Source organism: Calliopsis andreniformis, unplaced genomic scaffold, assembly GCF_051401765.1.
Source record: "Calliopsis andreniformis isolate RMS-2024a unplaced genomic scaffold, iyCalAndr_principal scaffold0008, whole genome shotgun sequence".
In the NCBI taxonomy this organism is placed as follows: Eukaryota; Metazoa; Arthropoda; class Insecta; order Hymenoptera; family Andrenidae; genus Calliopsis; species Calliopsis andreniformis.
In genome coordinates this window covers 9298269-9326178 of record NW_027480426.1, presented here as the reverse complement: position 1 = coordinate 9326178, position 27910 = coordinate 9298269, and positions in this window count along the sequence as shown.

The window sequence follows — 27910 nt, the reverse complement described above, 5'->3', positions numbered from 1 at the left end:
GTTTTATACGATGGAAAAAGTGTTATATTTATATTGTATTTTATGCTTCTGGCGTTGACTTCTTAGGCCCTCACTATTCGATCTGGTGGAACAACGCCGTAGAGTGAAGCCTAGGTTGCCCGGATCGTAGAAATGACCATTACTTTCACACTGTTTGCAATTATTCCTTTTATACGATGGAAAAGCTGTTGTATTTATATCGTATTTTATGCTCTGGCGTTGACATCTAAGGACCTAACCATTCGATCTGGTGGAGCAGCGCCCTAGAGTGAAGCCTAGGTTGCTCGGAATGTAGAAATGACCATAACTTTCACACTGGTTGCTATTATTCGTTTTATACGATGGAAAAACTGTTGTATTTATATTGTATTTTATGCTTCTGTCGTTCACTTCTAAGGCCCTAACTATTCGATCTGGTGGAGCAACGCCCTAGAGTGAAGCCTAGGTTGCCCGGTACGTAGAAATGACCATCACCTTCAAACTGGTTGCAATTATTCGTTTTATACGATGGAAAAGCTGTTGTATTTATATCGTATTTTATGCTTCTGGCGTTGACTTCTTAGGCCCTAACTATTCGATCTGGTGGAACAACGGCCTAGGGTGAAGCCTAGGTTGCCCGGAACGTAGAAATGACCATAACTATCACACTGGTTGCTATTATTCGTTTTATACGATAGAAAAACTGTTCTATTTATTTTGTATTTTATGCTTCGGGCGTTGACTTCTAAGGCCCTAACTGTCTTATCTGGTGGAGCAACGCCCTAGAGTGAAACCTAAGTTGCCCGGGACGTAAAAATGACCATAACTTTCACACTGGTTGCTATTATTCGTTTTATACGATGGAAAAACTGTTATATTTATATTGTATTTTATTCTTCTGGCGTTCACTTCTTAGGCCCGAACTATTCGATCTGGTGGAACAACGCCCTAGGGTGAAGCCTAGGTAGCCCGGAACGTAGAATTGACCATAACTTTTACACTGGTAGCAATTATTCGTTTTATACAATGGAAAAACTGTTCTATTTATTTTGTATTTTATGCTTCGGGCGTTGACTTCTAAGGCCCTAACTATTCGATCTGGTGGAGCAACGCCCTCGAGCGAAGCCTAGGTTGCCCGGTACGTAGAAATGACCGTCACTTTCAAATTGGTTGCAATTATTCCTGTTATAGGATGGAAAAACTGTTGTATTTTTATTGCATGTTATGCTTCTGGCATTGACTTCTAAGGCCCTAACTATTCAATCTGTTGGAGCAATGCCCTAGGGTGAAGCCTAGGTTGCACGGAAAGTAGAAATGACCTTAACTTTCATACTGGTTGCAATTATTCGTTTTATATGATGGAAAAACTGTTGTATTTATTTTGTGTTTTATGCTTCGGGCGTTGACTTCTAAGGCCCTAACTGTTTGATCTGGTGGAGCAACGCCCTAGAGTGAAGCCTAGGTTGCCCGGTACGTAGAAATGACCATCACCTTCAAACTGGTTGCAATTATTCGTCTGATACGATGGAAAAGCTGTTGTATTTATATCGTATTTTATGCTTCTGGCGTCGACTTCTTAGGCCCTAACTATTCCATCAGGTGGAACAACGCCCTAGGGTGAAGCCTAGGTGGCCCGGAACGTAGAAATGACTATAACTTTTACACTAGTAGCAATTATTCGTTTTATACAATGGAAAAACTGTTTTATTTATTTTGTATTTTATGCTTCGGGCGTTGACGTCTAAGGCCCTAACTGTTTGATCTGGTGGAGCCATGCCCTAGAGTGAAGCCTTGGTTGCCCGGAACGAAGAAATGACCATAACTTTCACACTGGTTGCTATTATTCGTTTTATACGATGGAAAAACTGTTATATTTATATTGTATTTTATGCCTCTGGCGTTGACTTCTAAGGCCGTAGCTATTAGATGTGGTGGAGCAACGCCATAGAGTGACGCCTAGGGCGTTCGGAACGTAGAAACGACCATTACTTTCACACTGGTTGCAATTATTCGTTTTATACGATGGAAAAGCTGTTGTATTTATATCGTATTTTATGCTTCTGGCGTTGACATCTAAGGACCTAACTATTCGATCTTGTGGAGCAGCGCCCTAGAGTGAAGCCTAGGTTCCTCGGAATGTAGAAATGACCATAACTTTCACACTGGTTGCTATTATTCGTTTTATACGATGGAAAAACTGTTGTATTTATATTGTATTTTATGCTTCTGGCGTTCACTTCCTAGGCCCTAACTGTTTGATCTGGTGGAGCAACGCCCTAGAGTGAAGCCTAGGTTGCCCGCTACGTAGAAATGACCATCACTTGCACACTGGTAGCAATTATTCGATTTATACGATTGAAACACTGCTGTATTTTTATTGCATTTTATGCTTCGGGCGTTGACTTCTAAGGCCCTAACTATTCAATCTGTTGGAGCAACGCCCTAGGGTGAAGCCTAGGTTGCTCGGAAAGTAGATATGACCATAAGTTTCATACTGGTTGCAATTATTCTTTTTATACGATGGAAAAACTGTTCTATTCACTTTGTATTTAATGCTTCGGGCGTTGGCTTCTAAGGGCCTAACTGTCTGATCTGGTGGAATAACGCCCTAGAGTGAAGCCTAGGTTGCCCGGAACGTAGAAATGACCATAACTTTCACACTGGTTGCTATTATTCGTTTTATACGATGGAAAAACTGTTATATTTATATTGTAGTTTATGCGTCTGGCGTTCACTTGTTAGGCCCTAACTATTCGATCTGGTGGAACAACGCCGTAGAGTGAAGCCTCGGTTGCCCGGATCGTAGAAATGACCATTACTTTCACACTGTTTGCAATTATTCCTTTTATACGATGGAAAAGCTGTTGTATTTATATCGTATTTTATGCTTCTGGCGTTGACATCTAAGGACCTAACTATTCGATCTGGTGGAGCAGCGCCCTAGAGTGAAGCCTAGGTTGCCCGGATCGTAGAAATGACCATTACTTTCACACTGTTTGCAATTATTCCTTTTATACGATGGAAAAGCTGTTGTGTTTATATCGTATTTTATGCTTCTGGCGTTGACATCTAAGGACCTAACTATTCGATCTGGTGGAGCAGCACCCTAGAGTGAAGCCTAGGTTGCTCGGAATGTAGAAATGACCATAACTTTCACACTGGTTGCTATTATTCGTTTTATACGATGGAAAAACTGTTGTATTTATATTGTATTTTATGCTTCTGTCGTTCACTTCTAAGGCCCTAACTATTCGATCTGGTGGAGCAACGCCCTAGAGTGAAGCCTAGGTTGCCCGGTACGTAGAAATGACCATCACCTTCAAACTGGTTGCAATTATTCGTTTTATACGATGGAAAAGCTGTTGTATTTATATCGTATTTTATGCTTCTGGCGTTGACTTCTTAGGCCCTAACTATTCGATCTAGTGGAACAACGGCCTAGGGTGAAGCCTAGGTTGCCCGGAACGTAGAAATGACCATAACTTTTACACTGGTAGCAATTATTCCTTTTATACAATGGAAAAACTGTTCTATTTATTTTGTATTTAATGCTTCGGGCGTTGGCTTCTAATGCCCTAACTGTTTGATCTGGTGGAGCAACGCCCTAGGGTGAAGCCTAGGTTGCCCGGAAAGTAGAAATGACCATAACTTTCACACTGGCAGCAATTACTCGTTTTATACGATGGAAAAACTGTTCTATTTATTTTGTATTTTATGCTTCGGGCATTGACTTCTAAGGCCCTAACTATTCAATCTGTCGGAGCAACGCCCTAGGGTGATGCCTAGGTTGCCCTGAAAGTAGAAATGACCATAACTTTCATACTGGTTGCAATTATTCGTTTTATATGATGGAAAAACTGTTGTATTTATATTGTATTTTATGCTTCGGGCATTGACTTCTAAGGCCCTTACTATTCAATCCGTTGGAGCGACGCCCTAGGGTGAAGCCTAGGTTGCCCGGAAAGTAGAAATGACCATAACTTTCACACTGGTAGCAATTATTCGTTTTATACGATAGAAAAGCTGTTCTATTTATTCTGTATTTTATGCTTCGGGCGTTGACTTCTAAGGCCCTAACTATTCGATCTGGTGGAGCAACGCCCTCGAGTGAAGCCTAGGTTGCTCGGTACGTAGAAATGACCATCACTTTCAAATTGGTTGCAATTATTCCTGTTATATGATGGAAAAACTGTTGTATTTTTATTGCATTTTATGCTTCGGGCATTGACTTCTAAGGCCCTAACTATTCAATCTGTTGGAGCAACGCCCTAGGATGAAGCCTCGGCTGCTCGGAAAGTAGGAATGACCATAACTTTCATACTGGTTAAAGTTATTCGTTTTATATGATGGAAAAACTGTTCTATTTATTTTGTATTTAATGCTTCGGGCGTTGGCTTTTAAGGCCCTAACTGTTTGATCTGGTGGAGCAACGCCCTGGAGTGAAACCTAGGTTGCCCGGAACGTAGAAGTGACCATAACTTTTACACTGGTAGCAATTATTCGTTTTATACAATGGAAAAACTGTTCTATTTATTTTGTATTTAATGCTTCGGGCGTTGGCTTCTAATGCCCTAACTGTTTGATCTGGTGGAGCAACGCCCTAGGGTGAAGCCTAGGTTGCCCAGAAAGTAGAAATGACCATAACTTTCACACTGGCAGCAATTATTAGTTTTATACGATGGAAAAACTGTTCTATTTATTTTGTATTTTATGCTTCGGGCGTTGACTTCTAAGTCCCTAACTATTCGATCTAGTCGAGCAACTCCCTCGAGTGAAGCCTTCGTTGCCCGGTAGGTAGAAATGACCATCACTTTCAAACTGGTTGCAATTATTCCTGCTATATGATGGAAAAACTGTTGTATTTTTATTGCATTTTATGCTTCGGGCATTGACTTCTAAGGCCCTAACTATTCAATCTGTCGGAGCAACGCCCTAGGGTGATGCCTAGGTTGCCCGGAAAGTAGAAATGACCATAACTTTCATACTGGTTGCAATTATTCGTTTTATATGATGGAAAAACTGTTGTATTTAGATTGTATTTTATGCTTCGGGCATTGACTTCTAAGGCCCTAACTATTCAATCTGTTGGAGCGACGCCCTAGGGTGAAGCCTAGGTTGCCCGGAAAGTAGAAATGACCATAACTTTCGCACTGGTAGCAATTATTCGTTTTATACGATGGAAAAACTGTTCTATTTATTCTGTATTTTATGCTTCGGGCGTTGACTTCTAAGGCCCTAACTATTCGATCTGGTGGAGCAACGCCCTAGTGTGAAACCTAGGTTGCCCGGAACGTAGAAATGACCATAACTTTCACACTGGTTGCTATTATTCGTTTTATACGATGGAAAAACTGTTATATTTATATTGTATTTTATGCGTCTGGTGTTCACTTCTTAGGCCCTAACTATTCGATCTGGTGGAGCAACGCCCTGGAGTGAAGCCTAGGCTGCTCGGAATGTAGAAATGACCATAACTTTCACATTGGTTGCAATTATTCGTTTTATACGATGGAAAAGCTGTTATATTTATATTGTATTTTATGCCCCCGGCGTTGACTTCTAAGGCCGTAGCTATTAGATGTGGTGGAGCAACGCCCTAGAGTGACGCCTAGGATGCTCGGAACGTAGAAATGACCATTACTTTCACACTGGTTGCAATTATTCGTTTTATACGATGGAAAAGCTGTTGTATTTATATTGTATTTTATGCTTCTGGCGTTGACTTCTAAGGCCCTAGCTATTCGATCTAGTGGAGCAACGCCCTAGAGTGAAGCCTAGGTTGCCCGGAAAGGAGAAATGACCATCACTTTCAAACTGGTTGCAATTATTCCTGTTATATGATGGAAACACTGTTGCATTTTTTTTGTATTTTATGGTTCGGGCGTTGACTTCTAAGGCCCTAACTGTTTGATCTGGTGGAGCAACGCCCTAGAGTGAAGCCTAGCTTGCCCGGAACGTAGAAATGACCATAACTTTAACACTGGTTTCTATTATTCGTTTTATACGATGGAAAGACTGTTATATTTATATTATATTTTATGCGCCTGGCGTTCACTTCTTAGGCCCTAACTATTCGATCTGGTGGAACAACGCCGTAGAGTGAAGCCTCGGTTGCCCGGATCGTAGAAATGACCATTACTTTCACACTGTTTGCAATTATTCCTTTTATACGATGGAAAAGCTGTTGTGTTTATATCGTATTTTATGCTTCTGGCGTTGACATCTAAGGACCTAACTATTCGATCTGGTGGAGCAGCGCCCTAGAGTGAAGCCTAGGTTGCTCGGAATGTAGAAATGACCATAACTTTCACACTGGTTGCTATTATTCGTTTTATACGATGGAAAAACTGTTGTATTTATATTGTATTTTATGCTTCTGTCGTTCACTTCTAAGGCCCTAACTATTCGATCTGGTGGAGCAACGCCCTAGAGTGAAGCCTAGGTTGCCCGGTACGTAGAAATGACCATCACCTTCAAACTGGTTGCAATTATTCGTTTTATACGATGGAAAAGCTGTTGTATTTATATCGTATTTTATGCTTCTGGCGTTGACTTCTTAGGCCCTAACTATTCGATCTGGTGGAACAACGGCCTAGGGTGAAGCCTAGGTTGCCCGGAACGTAGAAATGACCATAACTTTTACACTGGTAGCAATTATTCCTTTTATACAATGGAAAAACTGTTCTATTTATTTTGTATTTAATGCTTCGGGCGTTGGCTTCTAATGCCCTAACTGTTTGATCTGGTGGAGCAACGCCCTAGGGTGAAGCCTAGGTTGCCCGGAAAGTAGAAATGACCATAACTTTCACACTGGCAGCAATTACTCGTTTTATACGATGGAAAAACTGTTCTATTTATTTTGTATTTTATGCTTCGGGCATTGACTTCTAAGGCCCTAACTATTCAATCTGTCGGAGCAACGCCCTAGGGTGATGCCTAGGTTGCCCTGAAAGTAGAAATGACCATAACTTTCATACTGGTTGCAATTATTCGTTTTATATGATGGAAAAACTGTTGTATTTATATTGTATTTTATGCTTCGGGCATTGACTTCTAAGGCCCTTACTATTCAATCCGTTGGAGCGACGCCCTAGGGTGAAGCCTAGGTTGCCCGGAAAGTAGAAATGACCATAACTTTCACACTGGTAGCAATTATTCGTTTTATACGATAGAAAAGCTGTTCTATTTATTCTGTATTTTATGCTTCGGGCGTTGACTTCTAAGGCCCTAACTATTCGATCTGGTGGAGCAACGCCCTCGAGTGAAGCCTAGGTTGCTCGGTACGTAGAAATGACCATCACTTTCAAATTGGTTGCAATTATTCCTGTTATATGATGGAAAAACTGTTGTATTTTTATTGCATTTTATGCTTCGGGCATTGACTTCTAAGGCCCTAACTATTCAATCTGTTGGAGCAACGCCCTAGGATGAAGCCTCGGCTGCTCGGAAAGTAGGAATGACCATAACTTTCATACTGGTTAAAGTTATTCGTTTTATATGATGGAAAAACTGTTCTATTTATTTTGTATTTAATGCTTCGGGCGTTGGCTTTTAAGGCCCTAACTGTTTGATCTGGTGGAGCAACGCCCTGGAGTGAAACCTAGGTTGCCCGGAACGTAGAAGTGACCATAACTTTTACACTGGTAGCAATTATTCGTTTTATACAATGGAAAAACTGTTCTATTTATTTTGTATTTAATGCTTCGGGCGTTGGCTTCTAATGCCCTAACTGTTTGATCTGGTGGAGCAACGCCCTAGGGTGAAGCCTAGGTTGCCCAGAAAGTAGAAATGACCATAACTTTCACACTGGCAGCAATTATTAGTTTTATACGATGGAAAAACTGTTCTATTTATTTTGTATTTTATGCTTCGGGCGTTGACTTCTAAGTCCCTAACTATTCGATCTAGTCGAGCAACTCCCTCGAGTGAAGCCTTCGTTGCCCGGTAGGTAGAAATGACCATCACTTTCAAACTGGTTGCAATTATTCCTGCTATATGATGGAAAAACTGTTGTATTTTTATTGCATTTTATGCTTCGGGCATTGACTTCTAAGGCCCTAACTATTCAATCTGTCGGAGCAACGCCCTAGGGTGATGCCTAGGTTGCCCGGAAAGTAGAAATGACCATAACTTTCATACTGGTTGCAATTATTCGTTTTATATGATGGAAAAACTGTTGTATTTAGATTGTATTTTATGCTTCGGGCATTGACTTCTAAGGCCCTAACTATTCAATCTGTTGGAGCGACGCCCTAGGGTGAAGCCTAGGTTGCCCGGAAAGTAGAAATGACCATAACTTTCGCACTGGTAGCAATTATTCGTTTTATACGATGGAAAAACTGTTCTATTTATTCTGTATTTTATGCTTCGGGCGTTGACTTCTAAGGCCCTAACTATTCGATCTGGTGGAGCAACGCCCTAGTGTGAAACCTAGGTTGCCCGGAACGTAGAAATGACCATAACTTTCACACTGGTTGCTATTATTCGTTTTATACGATGGAAAAACTGTTATATTTATATTGTATTTTATGCGTCTGGTGTTCACTTCTTAGGCCCTAACTATTCGATCTGGTGGAGCAACGCCCTGGAGTGAAGCCTAGGCTGCTCGGAATGTAGAAATGACCATAACTTTCACATTGGTTGCAATTATTCGTTTTATACGATGGAAAAGCTGTTATATTTATATTGTATTTTATGCCCCCGGCGTTGACTTCTAAGGCCGTAGCTATTAGATGTGGTGGAGCAACGCCCTAGAGTGACGCCTAGGATGCTCGGAACGTAGAAATGACCATTACTTTCACACTGGTTGCAATTATTCGTTTTATACGATGGAAAAGCTGTTGTATTTATATTGTATTTTATGCTTCTGGCGTTGACTTCTAAGGCCCTAGCTATTCGATCTAGTGGAGCAACGCCCTAGAGTGAAGCCTAGGTTGCCCGGAAAGGAGAAATGACCATCACTTTCAAACTGGTTGCAATTATTCCTGTTATATGATGGAAACACTGTTGCATTTTTTTTGTATTTTATGGTTCGGGCGTTGACTTCTAAGGCCCTAACTGTTTGATCTGGTGGAGCAACGCCCTAGAGTGAAGCCTAGCTTGCCCGGAACGTAGAAATGACCATAACTTTAACACTGGTTTCTATTATTCGTTTTATACGATGGAAAGACTGTTATATTTATATTATATTTTATGCGCCTGGCGTTCACTTCTTAGGCCCTAACTATTCGATCTGGTGGAACAACGCCGTAGAGTGAAGCCTAGGTTGCCCGGTACGTAGAAATGACCATCACCTTCAAACTGGTTGCAATTATTCGTTTTATACGATGGAAAAGCTGTTGTATTTATATCGTATTTTATGCTTCTGGCGTTGACTTCTTAGGCCCTAACTATTCGATCTAGTGGAACAACGGCCTAGGGTGAAGCCTAGGTTGCCCGGAACGTAGAAATGACCATAACTTTTACACTGGTAGCAATTATTCGTTTTATACAATGGAAAAACTGTTCTATTTATTTTGTATTTAATGCTTCGGGCGTTGGCTTCTAATGCCCTAACTGTTTGATCTGGTGGAGCAACGCCCTAGGGTGAAGCCTAGGTTGCCCGGAAAGTAGAAATGACCATAACTTTCACACTGGCAGCAATTACTCGTTTTATACGATGGAAAAACTGTTCTATTTATTTTGTATTTTATGCTTCGGGCATTGACTTCTAAGGCCCTAACTATTCAATCTGTCGGAGCAACGCCCTAGGGTGATGCCTAGGTTGCCCGGAAAGTAGAAATGACCATAACTTTCATACTGGTTGCAATTATTCGTTTTATATGATGGAAAAACTGTTGTATTTATATTGTATTTTATGCTTCGGGCATTGACTTCTAAGGCCCTTACTATTCAATCCGTTGGAGCGACGCCCTAGGGTGAAGCCTAGGTTGCCCGGAAAGTAGAAATGACCATAACTTTCACACTGGTAGCAATTATTCGTTTTATACGATAGAAAAACTGTTCTATTTATTCTGTATTTTATGCTTCGGGCGTTGACTTCTAAGGCCCTAACTATTCGATCTGGTGGAGCAACGCCCTCGAGTGAAGCCTAGGTTGCTCGGTACGTAGAAATGACCATCACTTTCAAATTGGTTGCAATTATTCCTGTTATATGATGGAAAAACTGTTGTATTTTTATTGCATTTTATGCTTCGGGCATTGACTTCTAAGGCCCTAACTATTCAATCTGTTGGAGCAACGCCCTAGGGTGAAGCCTCGGCTGCTCGGAAAGTAGAAATGACCATAACTTTCATACTGGTTAAAGTTATTCGTTTTATATGATGGAAAAACTGTTCTATTTATTTTGTATTTAATGCTTCGGGCGTTGGCTTTTAAGGCCCTAACTGTTTGATCTGGTGGAGCAACGCCCTGGAGTGAAACCTAGGTTGCCCGGAACGTAGAAATGACCATAACTTTTACACTGGTAGCAATTATTCGTTTTATACAATGGAAAAACTGTTCTATTTATTTTGTATTTAATGCTTCGGGCGTTGGCTTCTAATGCCCTAACTGTTTGATCTGGTGGAGCAACGCCCTAGGGTGAAGCCTAGGTTGCCCAGAAAGTAGAAATGACCATAACCTTCACACTGGCAGCAATTATTAGTTTTATACGATGGAAAAACTGTTCTATTTATTTTGTATTTTATGCTTCGGGCGTTGACTTCTAAGTCCCTAACTATTCGATCTAGTCGAGCAACTCCCTCGAGTGAAGCCTTCGTTGCCCGGTAGGTAGAAATGACCATCACTTTCAAACTGGTTGCAATTATTCCTGCTATATGATGGAAAAACTGTTGTATTTTTATTGCATTTTATGCTTCGGGCATTGACTTCTAAGGCCCTAACTATTCAATCTGTCGGAGCAACGCCCTAGGGTGATGCCTAGGTTGCCCGGAAAGTAGAAATGACCATAACTTTCATACTGGTTGCAATTATTCGTTTTATATGATGGAAAAACTGTTGTATTTAGATTGTATTTTATGCTTCGGGCATTGACTTCTAAGGCCCTAACTATTCAATCTGTTGGAGCGACGCCCTAGGGTGAAGCCTAGGTTGCCCGGAAAGTAGAAATGACCATAACTTTCGCACTGGTAGCAATTATTCGTTTTATACGATGGAAAAACTGTTCTATTTATTCTGTATTTTATGCTTCGGGCGTTGACTTCTAAGGCCCTAACTATTCGATCTGGTGGAGCAACGCCCTCGAGTGAAGCCTAGGTTGCCCGGTACGTAGAAATGACCATCACTTTCAAATTGGTTGCAATTATTCCTGTTATATGATGGAAAAACTGTTGTATTTTTATTGCATTTTATGCTTTGGGCATTGACTTCTAAGGCCGTACCTGTCCGATGTGGTGGAAGAACGCCATAGAGTGAAGCCTAGGTTGCCCGGAACGTAGAAATGACCATAAGTTTCATAGTGGTTGCAATTATTCGTTTTATACGATGGGAAAACTGTTGTATTTATTTTGTATTTTATGCTTCTGGCGATCACTTCTTAGGCCCGAACTATACGATCTGGTGGAACAACGCCCTAGGGTCAAGTCTAGGTTGCCCGGAACGTTGAAATGACCATAACTTTTACACTGGTAGCAATTATTCGTTTTATACAATGGAAAATCTGTTCTATTTATTTTGTATTTTATGCTTCGGGCGTTGACTTCTAAGGCCCTAACTGTTTGATCTGGTGGAGCAACGCCCTAGAGTGAAGCCTAGGTTGCCCGGTACGTAGAAATGACCATCACTTTCAAACTGGTTGCAATTATTCGTTTTATACAATGGAAAAACTGTTCTATTTATTTTGTATTTTATGCTTCGGGCGTTGACTTCTAAGGCCCTAACTGTCTGATCTGGTGAAGCAACGCCCTAGTGTGAAACCTAGGTTGCCCGGAACGTAGAAATGACCATAACTTTCACACTGGTTGCTATTATTAGTTTTATACGATGGAAAAACTGTTCTATTTATTCTGTATTTTATGCTTCGGGCGTTGACTTCTAAGGCCCTAACTATTCGATCTGGTGGAGCAACGCCCTCGAGTGAAGCCTAGGTTGCCCGGTACGTAGAAATGACCATCACTTTCAAACTGGTTGCAATTATTCCTGTTATATGATGGAAACACTGTTGCATTTTTTTTGTATTTTATGGTTCGGGCGTTGACTTCTAAGGCCCTAACTGTTTGATCTGGTGGAGCAACGCCCTAGAGTGAAGCCTAGCTTGCCCGGAACGTAGAAATGACCATAACTTTAACACTGGTTTCTATTATTCGTTTTATACGATGGAAAGACTGTTATATTTATATTATATTTTATGCGCCTGGCGTTCACTTCTTAGGCCCTAACTATTCGATCTGGTGGAACAACGCCGTAGAGTGAAGCCTAGGTTGCCCGGTACGTAGAAATGACCATCACCTTCAAACTGGTTGCAATTATTCGTTTTATACGATGGAAAAGCTGTTGTATTTATATCGTATTTTATGCTTCTGGCGTTGACTTCTTAGGCCCTAACTATTCGATCTAGTGGAACAACGGCCTAGGGTGAAGCCTAGGTTGCCCGGAACGTAGAAATGACCATAACTTTTACACTGGTAGCAATTATTCGTTTTATACAATGGAAAAACTGTTCTATTTATTTTGTATTTAATGCTTCGGGCGTTGGCTTCTAATGCCCTAACTGTTTGATCTGGTGGAGCAACGCCCTAGGGTGAAGCCTAGGTTGCCCGGAAAGTAGAAATGACCATAACTTTCACACTGGCAGCAATTACTCGTTTTATACGATGGAAAAACTGTTCTATTTATTTTGTATTTTATGCTTCGGGCATTGACTTCTAAGGCCCTAACTATTCAATCTGTCGGAGCAACGCCCTAGGGTGATGCCTAGGTTGCCCGGAAAGTAGAAATGACCATAACTTTCATACTGGTTGCAATTATTCGTTTTATATGATGGAAAAACTGTTGTATTTATATTGTATTTTATGCTTCGGGCATTGACTTCTAAGGCCCTTACTATTCAATCCGTTGGAGCGACGCCCTAGGGTGAAGCCTAGGTTGCCCGGAAAGTAGAAATGACCATAACTTTCACACTGGTAGCAATTATTCGTTTTATACGATAGAAAAACTGTTCTATTTATTCTGTATTTTATGCTTCGGGCGTTGACTTCTAAGGCCCTAACTATTCGATCTGGTGGAGCAACGCCCTCGAGTGAAGCCTAGGTTGCTCGGTACGTAGAAATGACCATCACTTTCAAATTGGTTGCAATTATTCCTGTTATATGATGGAAAAACTGTTGTATTTTTATTGCATTTTATGCTTCGGGCATTGACTTCTAAGGCCCTAACTATTCAATCTGTTGGAGCAACGCCCTAGGGTGAAGCCTCGGCTGCTCGGAAAGTAGAAATGACCATAACTTTCATACTGGTTAAAGTTATTCGTTTTATATGATGGAAAAACTGTTCTATTTATTTTGTATTTAATGCTTCGGGCGTTGGCTTTTAAGGCCCTAACTGTTTGATCTGGTGGAGCAACGCCCTGGAGTGAAACCTAGGTTGCCCGGAACGTAGAAATGACCATAACTTTTACACTGGTAGCAATTATTCGTTTTATACAATGGAAAAACTGTTCTATTTATTTTGTATTTAATGGTTCGGGCGTTGGCTTCTAATGCCCTAACTGTTTGATCTGGTGGAGCAACGCCCTAGGGTGAAGCCTAGGTTGCCCAGAAAGTAGAAATGACCATAACCTTCACACTGGCAGCAATTATTAGTTTTATACGATGGAAAAACTGTTCTATTTATTTTGTATTTTATGCTTCGGGCGTTGACTTCTAAGTCCCTAACTATTCGATCTAGTCGAGCAACTCCCTCGAGTGAAGCCTTCGTTGCCCGGTAGGTAGAAATGACCATCACTTTCAAACTGGTTGCAATTATTCCTGCTATATGATGGAAAAACTGTTGTATTTTTATTGCATTTTATGCTTCGGGCATTGACTTCTAAGGCCCTAACTATTCAATCTGTCGGAGCAACGCCCTAGGGTGATGCCTAGGTTGCCCGGAAAGTAGAAATGACCATAACTTTCATACTGGTTGCAATTATTCGTTTTATATGATGGAAAAACTGTTGTATTTAGATTGTATTTTATGCTTCGGGCATTGACTTCTAAGGCCCTAACTATTCAATCTGTTGGAGCGACGCCCTAGGGTGAAGCCTAGGTTGCCCGGAAAGTAGAAATGACCATAACTTTCGCACTGGTAGCAATTATTCGTTTTATACGATGGAAAAACTGTTCTATTTATTCTGTATTTTATGCTTCGGGCGTTGACTTCTAAGGCCCTAACTATTCGATCTGGTGGAGCAACGCCCTCGAGTGAAGCCTAGGTTGCCCGGTACGTAGAAATGACCATCACTTTCAAATTGGTTGCAATTATTCCTGTTATATGATGGAAAAACTGTTGTATTTTTATTGCATTTTATGCTTTGGGCATTGACTTCTAAGGCCGTACCTGTCCGATGTGGTGGAAGAACGCCATAGAGTGAAGCCTAGGTTGCCCGGAACGTAGAAATGACCATAAGTTTCATAGTGGTTGCAATTATTCGTTTTATACGATGGGAAAACTGTTGTATTTATTTTGTATTTTATGCTTCTGGCGATCACTTCTTAGGCCCGAACTATACGATCTGGTGGAACAACGCCCTAGGGTCAAGTCTAGGTTGCCCGGAACGTTGAAATGACCATAACTTTTACACTGGTAGCAATTATTCGTTTTATACAATGGAAAATCTGTTCTATTTATTTTGTATTTTATGCTTCGGGCGTTGACTTCTAAGGCCCTAACTGTTTGATCTGGTGGAGCAACGCCCTAGAGTGAAGTCTAGGTTGCCCGGTACGTAGAAATGACCATCACTTTCAAACTGGTTGCAATTATTCGTTTTATACAATGGAAAAACTGTTCTATTTATTTTGTATTTTATGCTTCGGGCGTTGACTTCTAAGGCCCTAACTGTCTGATCTGGTGAAGCAACGCCCTAGTGTGAAACCTAGGTTGCCCGGAACGTAGAAATGACCATAACTTTCACACTGGTTGCTATTATTCGTTTTATACGATGGAAAAACTGTTATATTTATATTGTATTTTATGCGTCTGGTGTTCACTTCTTAGGCCCTAACTATTCGATCTGGTGGAGCAACGCCCTGGAGTGAGGCCTAGGCTGCTCGGAATGTAGAAATGACCATAACTTTCACATTGGTTGCAATTATTCGTTTTATACGATGGAAAAGCTGTTATATTTATATTGTATTTTATGCCTCCGGCGTTGACTTCTAAGGCCGTAGCTATTAGATGTGGTGGAGCAACGCCCAGGAGTGACGCCTAGGGTGCTCGGAACGTAGAAATGACCATTACTTTCACACTGGTTGCAATTATTCGTTTTATACGATGGAAAAGCTGTTGTATTTATATTGTATTTTATGCTTCTGGCGTTGACTTCTAAGGCCCTAGCTATTCGATCTAGTGGAGCAACGCCCTAGGGTGAAGCCTAGGTTGCCCGGAAAGGAGAAATGACCATCACTTTCAAACTGGTTGCAATTATTCCTGTTATATGATGGAAACACTGTTGCATTTTTTTTGTATTTTATGGTTCGGGCGTTGACTTCTAAGGCCCTAACTGTTTGATCTGGTGGAGCAACGCCCTAGAGTGAAGCCTAGCTTGCCCGGAACGTAGAAATGACCATAACTTTAACACTGGTTTCTATTATTCGTTTTATACGATGGAAAGACTGTTATATTTATATTATATTTTATGCTTCTTGCGTTCACTTCTTAGGCCCTAACTATTCGATCTGGTGGCACAACACCTTAGAGTGAAGCCTAGGTTGCCCGGAACGTAGAAATGACCATACCTTTCACACTGTTTGCAATTATTCGTTTTATATAATGGAAAAGCTGTTGTATTTATATCGTATTTTATGCTTCTGGCGTTGACATCTAAGGACCTAACTATTCGATCCGGTGGAGCAGCGCCCTAGAGAGAAGCCTAGGTTTCTCGGAATGTAGAAATGACCATTACTTTCACACTGGTTGCAATCATTCGTTTTATACGATGGAAAAGCTGTTGTATTTATATTGTATTTTATGCCTCTGGCGTTGACTTCTAAGGCCGTAGCTATTAGATGTGGTGGAGCAACGCCCTAGAGTGACGGCTAGGGTGCTCGGAACGTAGAAATGACCATTACTTTCACACTGGTTGCAACTATTCGTTTTATACAATGGAAAAACTGTTGCATTTATATTGTATTTTATTCTTCTGGCGATTACTTCTTAGGCCCGAACTATTCGATCTGGTGGAACAACGCCCTAGGGTGAAGCCTAGGTTGCCCGGCAAGTAGAAATGACCATAACCTTCATACTGGTTGCAATTATTCGTTTTATATGATGGAAGAACTGTTGTATTTATATTGTATTTTATTCTTCTGGCGATCACTTCTTAGGCCCGAACTCTTCGATCTGGTGGAACAACGCCCTAGGGTGATGCCTAGGTTGCCCGGAACGTAGAAATGACCATAACTTTTACACTGGTAGCAATTATTCGTTTTATACAATGGAAAATCTGTTCTATTTATTTTGTATTTTATGCTTCGGGCGTTGACTTCTAAGGCCCTAACTGTATGATCTGGTGGAGCAACGCCCTAGAGTGAAACCTAGGTTGCCCGGAACGTAGAAATGACCATAACTTTCACACTGGTTGCTATTATTCGTCTTATACGATGGAAAAACTGTTATATTTATATTGTATTTTATGCTTCTGGCGTTGTCTTCTTAGGCCCTAACTATTCGATCTGGTGGAACAACGCCCTAGAGTGAAGCCTAGGTTGCCCGGAACGTAGAAATGACCATAAGTTTCATAGTGGTTGTAATTATTCGTTTTATACGATGGAAAAACTGTTGTATTTATATTGTATTTTATGCTTCTGGCGATCACTTCTTAGGCCCGAACTATTCGATCTGGAGGATTAACTCCCTAGGGTGAAGCCTAGGTTGCCCGGAACGTTGAAATGACCATAACTTTTACACTGGTAGCAATTATTCGTTTTATACAATGGAAAATCTGTTTTATTTATTTTGTATTTTATGCTTCGGGCGTTGACTTCTAAGGCCCTAACTGTTTGATCTGGTGGAGCAACGCCCTAGAGTGAAGCCTAGGTTGCCCGGTACGTAGAAATGAACATCACATTCAAACAGGTTGCAATTATTCGTTTTATACAATGGAAAAACTGTTCTATTTATTTTGTATTTTATGCTTCGGGCGTTGACATCTAAGGACCTAACTATTAGATCTGGTGGAGCAGCGCCCTAGAGTGAAGCCTAGGTTGCTCGGAACGTAGAAATGACCATAACTTTCACACTGGTTGCTATTATTCGTTTTATACGATGGAAAAACTGTTGTATTTATATTGTATTTTATGCTTCTGGCGTTCACTTCTTAGGCCCTAACTATTCGATCTGGTGGAGCAACGCCCTAGAGCGAAGCCTAGGTTGCCCGGAACGTAGAAATGACCATCACTTTCAAACTGGTTGCATTTAATCCTGTTATACCATGGAAAAACTGTTGTATTTTTATTGCATTTTATGCTTCGGGCCTTGACTTCTAAGGCCCTAACTATTCAATCTGTTGGAGCAACGCCCTAGGGTGAAGCCTAGGTTGCCCGCAAAGTAGAAATGACCATAACTTTCATACTGGTTGCAATTATTCGTTTTATATGATGGAAAAACTGTTGTATTTATATTGTATTTTATGCTTCTGGCGTTCACTTCTTAGGCCCTAACTATTCGATCTGGTGGAACAACGGCCTAGGGTGAAGCCTAGGTTGCCAGGAACGTAGAAATGACCATAACTTTTACACTGGTAGCAATTATCCGTTTTATACAATGGAAAAACTGTTCTATTTATTTTGTGTTTAATGCTTCGGGCGTCGGCTTCTAATGCCCTAACTGTTTGATCTGGTGGAGCAACGCCCTAGGGTGTAGCCTAGGTTGCCCGGAAAGTAGAAATGACCATAACTTTCACACTGGCAGCAATTATTCGTTTTATACGATGGAAAAACTGTTCTATTTATTTTGTATTTTATGCTTCGGGCATTGACTTCTAAGGCCCTAACTATTCAATCTGTTGGAGCGACGCCCTAGGGTGAAGCCTAGGTTGCCCGGAAAGTAGAAATGACCATAACTTTCTAACTGGTAGCAATTATTCGTTTTATACGATGGAAAAACTGTTCTATTTATTCTGTATTTTATGCTTCGGGCGTTGACTTCTAAGTCCCTAACTATTCGATCTAGTCGAGCAACTCCCTCGAGTGAAGCCTTCGTTGCCCGGTAGGTAGAAATGACCATCACTTTCAAACTGGTTGCAATTATTCCTGTTATATGATGGAAAAACTGTTGTATTTTTATTGCATTTTATGCTTCGGGCATTGACTTCTAAGGCCCTAACTATTCAATCTGTCGGAGCAACGCCCTAGGGTGATGCCTAGGTTGCCCGGAAAGTAGAAATGACCATAACTTTCATACTGGTTGCAATTATTCGTTTTATATGATGGAAGAACTGTTGTATTTAGATTGTATTTTATGCTTCGGGCATTGACTTCTAAGGCCCTAACTATTCAATCTGTTGGAGCGACGCCCTAGGGTGAAGCCTAGGTTGCCCGGAAAGTAGAAATGACCATAACTTTCGCACTGGTAGCAATTATTCGTTTTATACGATGGAAAAACTGTTCTATTTATTCTGTATTTTATGCTTCGGGCGTTGACTTCTAAGGCCCTAACTATTCGATCTGGTGGAGCAACGCCCTCGAGTGAAGCCTAGGTTGCCCGGTACGTAGAAATGACCATCACTTTCAAATTGGTTGCAATTATTCCTGTTATATGATGGAAACACTGTTGCATTTTTTTTGTATTTTATGGTTCGGGCGTTGACTTCTAAGGCCCTAACTGTTTGATCTGGTGGAGCAACGCCCTAGAGTGAAGCCTAGCTTGCCCGGAACGTAGAAATGACCATAACTTTAACACTGGTTTCTATTATTCGTTTTATACGATGGAAAGACTGTTATATTTATATTATATTTTATGCTTCTGGCGTTCACTTCTTAGGCCCTAACTATTCGATCTGGTGGAACAACACCGTAGAGTGAAGCCTAGGTTGCCCGGAACGTAGAAATGACCATACCTTTCACACTGTTTGCAATTATTCGTTTTATACAATGGAAAAGCTGTTGTATTTATATCGTATTTTATGCTTCTGGCGTTGACATCTAAGGACCTAACTATTCGATCCGGTGGAGCAGCGCCCTAGAGAGAAGCCTAGGTTTCTCGGAATGTAGAAATGACCATTACTTTCACACTGGTTGCAATCATTCGTTTTATACGATGGAAAAGCTGTTGTATTTATATTGTATTTTATGCCTCTGGCGTTGACTTCTAAGGCCGTAGCTATTAGATGTGGTGGAGCAACGCCCTAGAGTGACGGCTAGGGTGCTCGGAACGTAGAAATGACCATTACTTTCACACTGGTTGCAATTATTCGTTTTATACGATGGAAAAACTGTTGCATTTATATTGTATTTTATTCTTCTGGCGATTACTTCTTAGGCCCGAACTATTCGATCTGGTGGAACAACGCCCTAGGGTGAAGCCTAGGTTGCCCGGCAAGTAGAAATGACCATAACCTTCATACTGGTTGCAATTATTCGTTTTATATGATGGAAGAACTGTTGTATTTATATTGTATTTTATTCTTCTGGCGATCACTTCTTAGGCCCGAACTATTCGATCTGGTGGAACAACGCTCTAGGGTGATGCCTAGGTTGCCCGGAACGTAGAAATGACCATAACTTTTACACTGGTAGCAATTATTCGTTTTATACAATGGAAAATCTGTTCTATTTATTTTGTATTTTATGCTTCGGGCGTTGACTTCTAAGGCCCTAACTGTTTGATCTGGCGGAGCAACGCCCTAGAGTGAAACCTAGGTTGCCCGGAACGTAGAAATGACCATGACTTTCACACTGTTTGCAATTATTCCTTTTATACGATGGAAAAGCTGTTGTATTTATATCGTATTTTATGCTTCTGGCGTTGCCTTCTAAGGACCTAACTATTCGATCTGGTGGAGCAACGCCCTGGAGTGAAGCCTAGGCTGCTCGGAATGTAGAAATGACCATAACTTTCACATTGGTTGCAATTATTCGTTTTATACGATGGAAAAGCTGTTGTATTTATATTGTATTTTATGCCTCTGGCGTTGACTTCGAAGGCCGTAGCTATTAGATGTGGTGGAGCAACGCCCTAGAGTGACGCCTAGGGTGCTCGGAACGTAGAAATGACCATTACTTTCACACTGGTTGCAATTATTCGTTTTATGCGATGGAAAAGCTGTTGTGTTTATATTGTATTTTATGCTTCTGGCGTTAACTTCTAAGGCCCTAGCTATTCGATCTAGTGGAGCAACGCCCTAGGGTGATGCCTAGGTTGCCCGGAAAGTAGAAATGACCATAACTTTCATACTGGTTGCAATTATTCGTTTTATATGATGGAAAAACTGTTGTATTTAGATTGTATTTTATGCTTCGGGCATTGACTTCTAAGGCCCTAACTATTCAATCTGTTGGAGCGACGCCCTAGGGTGAAGCCTAGGTTGCCCGGAAAGTAGAAATGACCATAACTTTCGCACTGGTAGCAATTATTCGTTTTATACGATGGAAAAACTGTTCTATTTATTCTGTATTTTATGCTTCGGGCGTTGACTTCTAAGGCCCTAACTATTCGATCTGGTGGAGCAACGCCCTCGAGTGAAGCCTAGGTTGCCCGGTACGTAGAAATGACCATCACTTTCAAATTGGTTGCAATTATTCCTGTTATATGATGGAAAAACTGTTGTATTTTTATTGCATTTTATGCTTTGGGCATTGACTTCTAAGGCCCTAACTATTCAATCTGTTGGTGCAACGCCCTAGGGTGAAGCCTAGGTTGCCCGGAAAGTAGAAATGACCATAACTTTCATACTGGATGCAGTTATTCGTTTTATATGATGGAAAAACTGTTGTATTTATTTTGTGTTTAATGCTTCGGGCGTTGGCTTTTAAGGCCCTAACTGTTTGATCTGGTGGATCAACGCCTGAGAGTGAAGCGTAGGTTGCCTGGAACGCAGATATGACCATCACCTTCACACGGGTTGCAATTATTCCTGTTATAGGATTGAAAGACTGTTGTAGTTTGATTGTATTTTAGACTTCAGGTGTTGACTTCTGAGGCCGTACCTGTCCGATGTGGTGGAAGAACGCCATAGAGTGAAGCCTAGGTTGCCCGGAACGTAGAAATGACCATAAGTTTCATAGTGGTTGCAATTATTCGTTTTATACGATGGGAAAACTGTTGTATTTATTTTGTATTTTATGCTTCTGGCGATCACTTCTTAGGCCCGAACTATACGATCTGGTGGCACAACACCGTAGAGTGAAGCCTAGGTTGCCCGGAACGTAGAAATGACCATACCTTTCACACTGTTTGCAATTATTCGTTTTATATAATGGAAAAGCTGTTGTATTTATATCGTATTTTATGCTTCTGGCGTTGACATCTATGGACCTAACTATTCGATCCGGTGGAGCAGCGCCCTAGAGAGAAGCCTAGGTTTCTCGGAATGTAGAAATGACCATTACTTTCACACTGGTTGCAATCATTCGTTTTATACGATGGAAAAGCTGTTGTATTTATATTGTATTTTATGCCTCTGGCGTTGACTTCTAAGGCCGTAGCTATTAGATGTGGTGGAGCAACGCCCTAGAGTGACGGCTAGGGTGCTCGGAACGTAGAAATGACCATTACTTTCACACTGGTTGCAACTATTCGTTTTATACGATGGAAAAACTGTTGCATTTATATTGTATTTTATTCTTCTGGCGATTACTTCTTAGGCCCGAACTATTCGATCTGGTGGAACAACGCCCTAGGGTGAAGCCTAGGTTGCCCGGCAAGTAGAAATGACCATAACCTTCATACTGGTTGCAATTATTCGTTTTATATGATGGAAGAACTGTTGTATTTATATTGTATTTTATTCTTCTGGCGATCACTTCTTAGGCCCGAACTCTTCGATCTGGTGGAACAACGCCCTAGGGTGATGCCTAGGTTGCCCGGAACGTAGAAATGACCATAACTTTTACACTGGTAGCAATTATTCGTTTTATACAATGGAAAATCTGTTCTATTTATTTTGTATTTTATGCTTCGGGCGTTGACTTCTAAGGCCCTAACTGTTTGATCTGGTGGAGCAACGACCTAGAGTGAAACCTAGGTTGCCCGGAACGTAGAAATGACCATAACTTTCACACTGGTTGCTATTATTCGTCTTATACGATGGAAAAACTGTTATATTTATATTGTATTTTATGCTTCTGGCGTTGTCTTCTTAGGCCCTAACTATTCGATCTGGTGGCACAACGCCCTAGAGTGAAGCCTAGGTTGCCCGGAACGTAGAAATGACCATAAGTTTCATAGTGGTTGTAATTATTCGTTTTATACGATGGAAAAACTGTTGTATTTATATTGTATTTTATGCTTCTGGCGATCACTTCTTAGGCCCGAACTATTCGATCTGGAGGATCAACTCCCTAGGGTGAAGCCTAGGTTGCCCGGAACGTTCAAATGACCATAACTTTTACACTGGTAGCAATTATTCGTTTTATACAATGGAAAATCTGTTCTATTTATTTTGTATTTTATGCTTCGGGCGTTGACTTCTAAGGCCCTAACTGTTTGATCTGGTGGAGCAACGCCCTAGAGTGAAGCCTAGGTTGCCCGGTACGTAGAAATGAACATCACATTCAAACAGGTTGCAATTATTCGTTTTATACAATGGAAAAACTGTTCTATTTATTTTGTATTTTATGCTTCGGGCGTTGACATCTAAGGACCTAACTATTAGATCTGGTGGAGCAGCGCCCTAGAGTGAAGCCTAGGTTGCTCGGAACGTAGAAATGACCATAACTTTCACACTGGTTGCTATTATTCGTTTTATACGATGGAAAAACTGTTGTATTTATATTGTATTTTATGCTTCTGGCGTTCACTTCTTAGGCCCTAACTATTCGATCTGGTGGCGCAACGCCCTAGAGCGAAGCCTAGGTTGCCCGGAACGTAGAAATGACCATCACTTTCAAACTGGTTGCATTTAATCCTGTTATACGATGGAAAAACTGTTGTATTTTTATTGCATTTTATGCTTCGGGCCTTGACTTCTAAGGCCCTAACTATTCAATCTGTTGGAGCAACGCCCTAGGGTGAAGCCTAGGTTGCCCGCAAAGTAGAAATGACCATAACTTTCATACTGGTTGCAATTATTCGTTTTATATGATGGAAAAACTGTTGTATTTATATTGTATTTTATGCTTCTGGCGTTCACTTCTTAGGCCCTAACTATTCGATCTGGTGGAACAACGGCCTAGGGTGAAGCCTAGGTTGCCAGGAACGTAGAAATGACCATAACTTTTACACTGGTAGCAATTATCCGTTTTATACAATGGAAAAACTGTTCTATTTATTTTGTGTTTAATGCTTCGGGCGTCGGCTTCTAATGCCCTAACTGTTTGATCTGGTGGAGCAACGCCCTAGGGTGTAGCCTAGGTTGCCCGGAAAGTAGAAATGACCATAACTTTCACACTGGCAGCAATTATTCGTTTTATACGATGGAAAAACTGTTCTATTTATTTTGTATTTTATGCTTCGGGCATTGACTTCTAAGGCCCTAACTATTCAATCTGTTGGAGCGACGCCCTAGGGTGAAGCCTAGGTTGCCCGGAAAGTAGAAATGACCATAACTTTCTAACTGGTAGCAATTATTCGTTTTATACGATGGAAAAACTGTTCTATTTATTCTGTATTTTATGCTTCGGGCGTTGACTTCTAAGTCCCTAACTATTCGATCTAGTCGAGCAACTCCCTCGAGTGAAGCCTTCGTTGCCCGGTAGGTAGAAATGACCATCACTTTCAAACTGGTTGCAATTATTCCTGTTATATGATGGAAAAACTGTTGTATTTTTATTGCATTTTATGCTTCGGGCATTGACTTCTAAGGCCCTAACTATTCAATCTGTCGGAGCAACGCCCTAGGGTGATGCCTAGGTTGCCCGGAAAGTAGAAATGACCATAACTTTCATACTGGTTGCAATTATTCGTTTTATATGATGGAAGAACTGTTGTATTTAGATTGTATTTTATGCTTCGGGCATTGACTTCTAAGGCCCTAACTATTCAATCTGTTGGAGCGACGCCCTAGGGTGAAGCCTAGGTTGCCCGGAAAGTATAAATGACCATAACTTTCGCACTGGTAGCAATTATTCGTTTTATACGATGGAAAAACTGTTCTATTTATTCTGTATTTTATGCTTCGGGCGTTGACTTCTAAGGCCCTAACTATTCGATCTGGTGGAGCAACGCCCTCGAGTGAAGCCTAGGTTGCCCGGTACGTAGAAATGACCATCACTTTCAAATTGGTTGCAATTATTCCTGTTATATGATGGAAACATTGTTGCATTTTTTTTGTATTTTATGGTTCGGGCGTTGACTTCTAAGGCCCTAACTGTTTGATCTGGTGGAGCAACGCCCTAGAGTGAAGCCTAGCTTGCCCGGAACGTAGAAATGACCATAACTTTAACACTGGTTTCTATTATTCGTTTTATACGATGGAAAGACTGTTATATTTATATTATATTTTATGCTTCTGGCGTTCACTTCTTAGGCCCTAACTATTCGATCTGGTGGAACAACACCGTAGAGTGAAGCCTAGGTTGCCCGGAACGTAGAAATGACCATACCTTTCACACTGTTTGCAATTATTCGTTTTATACAATGGAAAAGCTGTTGTATTTATATCGTATTTTATGCTTCTGGCGTTGACATCTAAGGACCTAACTATTCGATCCGGTGGAGCAGCGCCCTAGAGAGAAGCCTAGGTTTCTCGGAATGTAGAAATGACCATTACTTTCACACTGGTTGCAATCATTCGTTTTATACGATGGAAAAGCTGTTGTATTTATATTGTATTTTATGCCTCTGGCGTTGACTTCTAAGGCCGTAGCTATTAGATGTGGTGGAGCAACGCCCTAGAGTGACGGCTAGGGTGCTCGGAACGTAGAAATGACCATTACTTTCACACTGGTTGCAATTATTCGTTTTATACGATGGAAAAACTGTTGCATTTATATTGTATTTTATTCTTCTGGCGATTACTTCTTAGGCCCGAACTATTCGATCTGGTGGAACAACGCCCTAGGGTGAAGCCTAGGTTGCCCGGCAAGTAGAAATGACCATAACCTTCATACTGGTTGCAATTATTCGTTTTATATGATGGAAGAACTGTTGTATTTATATTGTATTTTATTCTTCTGGCGATCACTTCTTAGGCCCGAACTATTCGATCTGGTGGAACAACGCTCTAGGGTGATGCCTAGGTTGCCCGGAACGTAGAAATGACCATAACTTTTACACTGGTAGCAATTATTCGTTTTATACAATGGAAAATCTGTTCTATTTATTTTGTATTTTATGCTTCGGGCGTTGACTTCTAAGGCCCTAACTGTTTGATCTGGCGGAGCAACGCCCTAGAGTGAAACCTAGGTTGCCCGGAACGTAGAAATGACCATAACTTTCACACTGGTTGCTATTATTCGTCTTATACGATGGAAAAACTGTTATATTTATATTGTATTTTATGCTTCTGGCGTTGTCTTCTTAGGCCCTAACTATTCGATCTGGTGGCACAACGCCCTAGAGTGAAGCCTAGGTTGCCCGGAACGTAGAAATGACCATAAGTTTCATAGTGGTTGTAATTATTCGTTTTATACGATCTAAAAACTGTTGTATTTATATTGTATTTTATGCTTCTGGCGATCACTTCTTAGGCCCGAACTATTCGATCTGGAGGATCAACGCCCTAGGGTGAAGCCTAGGTTGCCCGGAACGTTGAAATGACCATAACTTTTACACTGGTAGCAATTATTCGTTTTATACAATGGAAAATCTGTTCTATTTATTTTGTATTTTATGCTTCGGGCGTTGACTTCTAAGGCCCTAACTGTTTCATCTGGTGGAGCAACGCCCTAGAGTGAAGGCTAGGTTGCCCGGTACGTAGAAATGACCATCACTTTCAAACAGGTTGCAATTATTCGTTTTATACAATGGAAAAACTGTTCTATTTATTTTGTATTTTATGCTTCGGGCGTTGACATCTAAGGACCTAACTATTAGATCTGGTGGAGCAGCGCCCTAGAGCGAAGCCTAGGTTGCCCGGAACGTAGAAATGACCATCACTTTCAAACTGGTTGCATTTAATCCTGTTATACGATGGAAAAACTGTTGTATTTTTATTGCATTTTATGCTTCGGGCCTTGACTTCTAAGGCCCTAACTATTCAATCTGTTGGAGCAACGCCCTAGGGTGAAGCCTAGGTTGCCCGCAAAGTAGAAATGACCATAACTTTCATACTGGTTGCAATTATTCGTTTTATACGATGGAAAAACTGTTGTATTTATATTGTATTTTATGCTTCTGGCGTTCACTTCTTAGGCCCTAACTATTCGATCTGGTGGAACAACGGCCTAGGGTGAAGCCTAGGTTGCCAGGAACGTAGAAATGACCATAACTTTTACACTGGTAGCAATTATCCGTTTTATACTATGGAAAAACTGTTCTATTTATTTTGTGTTTAATGCTTCGGGCGTTGGCTTCTAATGCCCTAACTGTTTGATCTGGTGGAGCAACGCCCTAGGGTGTAGCCTAGGTTGCCCGGAAAGTAGAAATGACCATAACTTTCACACTGGCAGCAATTATTCGTTTTATACGATGGAAAAACTGTTCTATTTATTTTGTATTTTATGCTTCGGGCATTGACTTCTAAGGCCCTAACTATTCAATCTGTTGGAGCGACGCCCTAGGGTGAAGCCTAGGTTGCCCGGAAAGTAGAAATGACCATAACTTTCTAACTGGTAGCAATTATTCGTTTTATACGATGGAAAAACTGTTCTATTTATTCTGCATTTTATGCTTGGGGCATTGACTTCTAAGGCCCTAACTATTCAATCTGTCGGGGCAACGCCCTAGGGTGATGCCTAGGTTGCCCGGAAAGTAGAAATGACCATAACTTTCATACTGGTTGCAATTATTCGTTTTATATGATGGAAAAACTGTTGTATTTATATTGTATTTTATGCTTCGGGCACTGACTTCTAAGGCCCTAACTATTCAATCCGTTGGAGCGACGCCCTAGGGTGAAACCTACGTTGCACGGTACGTAGAAATGACCATCACTTTCAAACTGGTTGCAATTATTCCTGTTATATGATGGAAAAACTGTTGTATTTATATTGTATTTTATGCTTCTGGCGATCACTTGTTAGGCCCGAACTATACGATCTGGTGGAACAACGCCCTAGGGTGAAGCATACGTTGCCCGGATCGTTGAAATGACCATAACTTTTACACTGGTTGCTATTATTCGTTTTATACGATGGAAAAACTGTTGTATTTATATTGTATTTTATGCTTCTGGCGTTCACTTCTTAGGCCCTAACTATTCGATCTGGTGGCGCAACGCCCTAGAGCGAAGCCTAGGTTGCCCGGAACGTAGAAATGACCATCACTTTCAAACTGGTTGCATTTAATCCTGTTATACGATGGAAAAACTGTTGTATTTTTATTGCATTTTATGCTTCGGGCCTTGACTTCTAAGGCCCTAACTATTCAATCTGTTGGAGCAACGCCCTAGGGTGAAGCCTAGGTTGCCCGCAAAGTAGAAATGACCATAACTTTCATACTGGTTGCAATTATTCGTTTTATATGATGGAAAAACTGT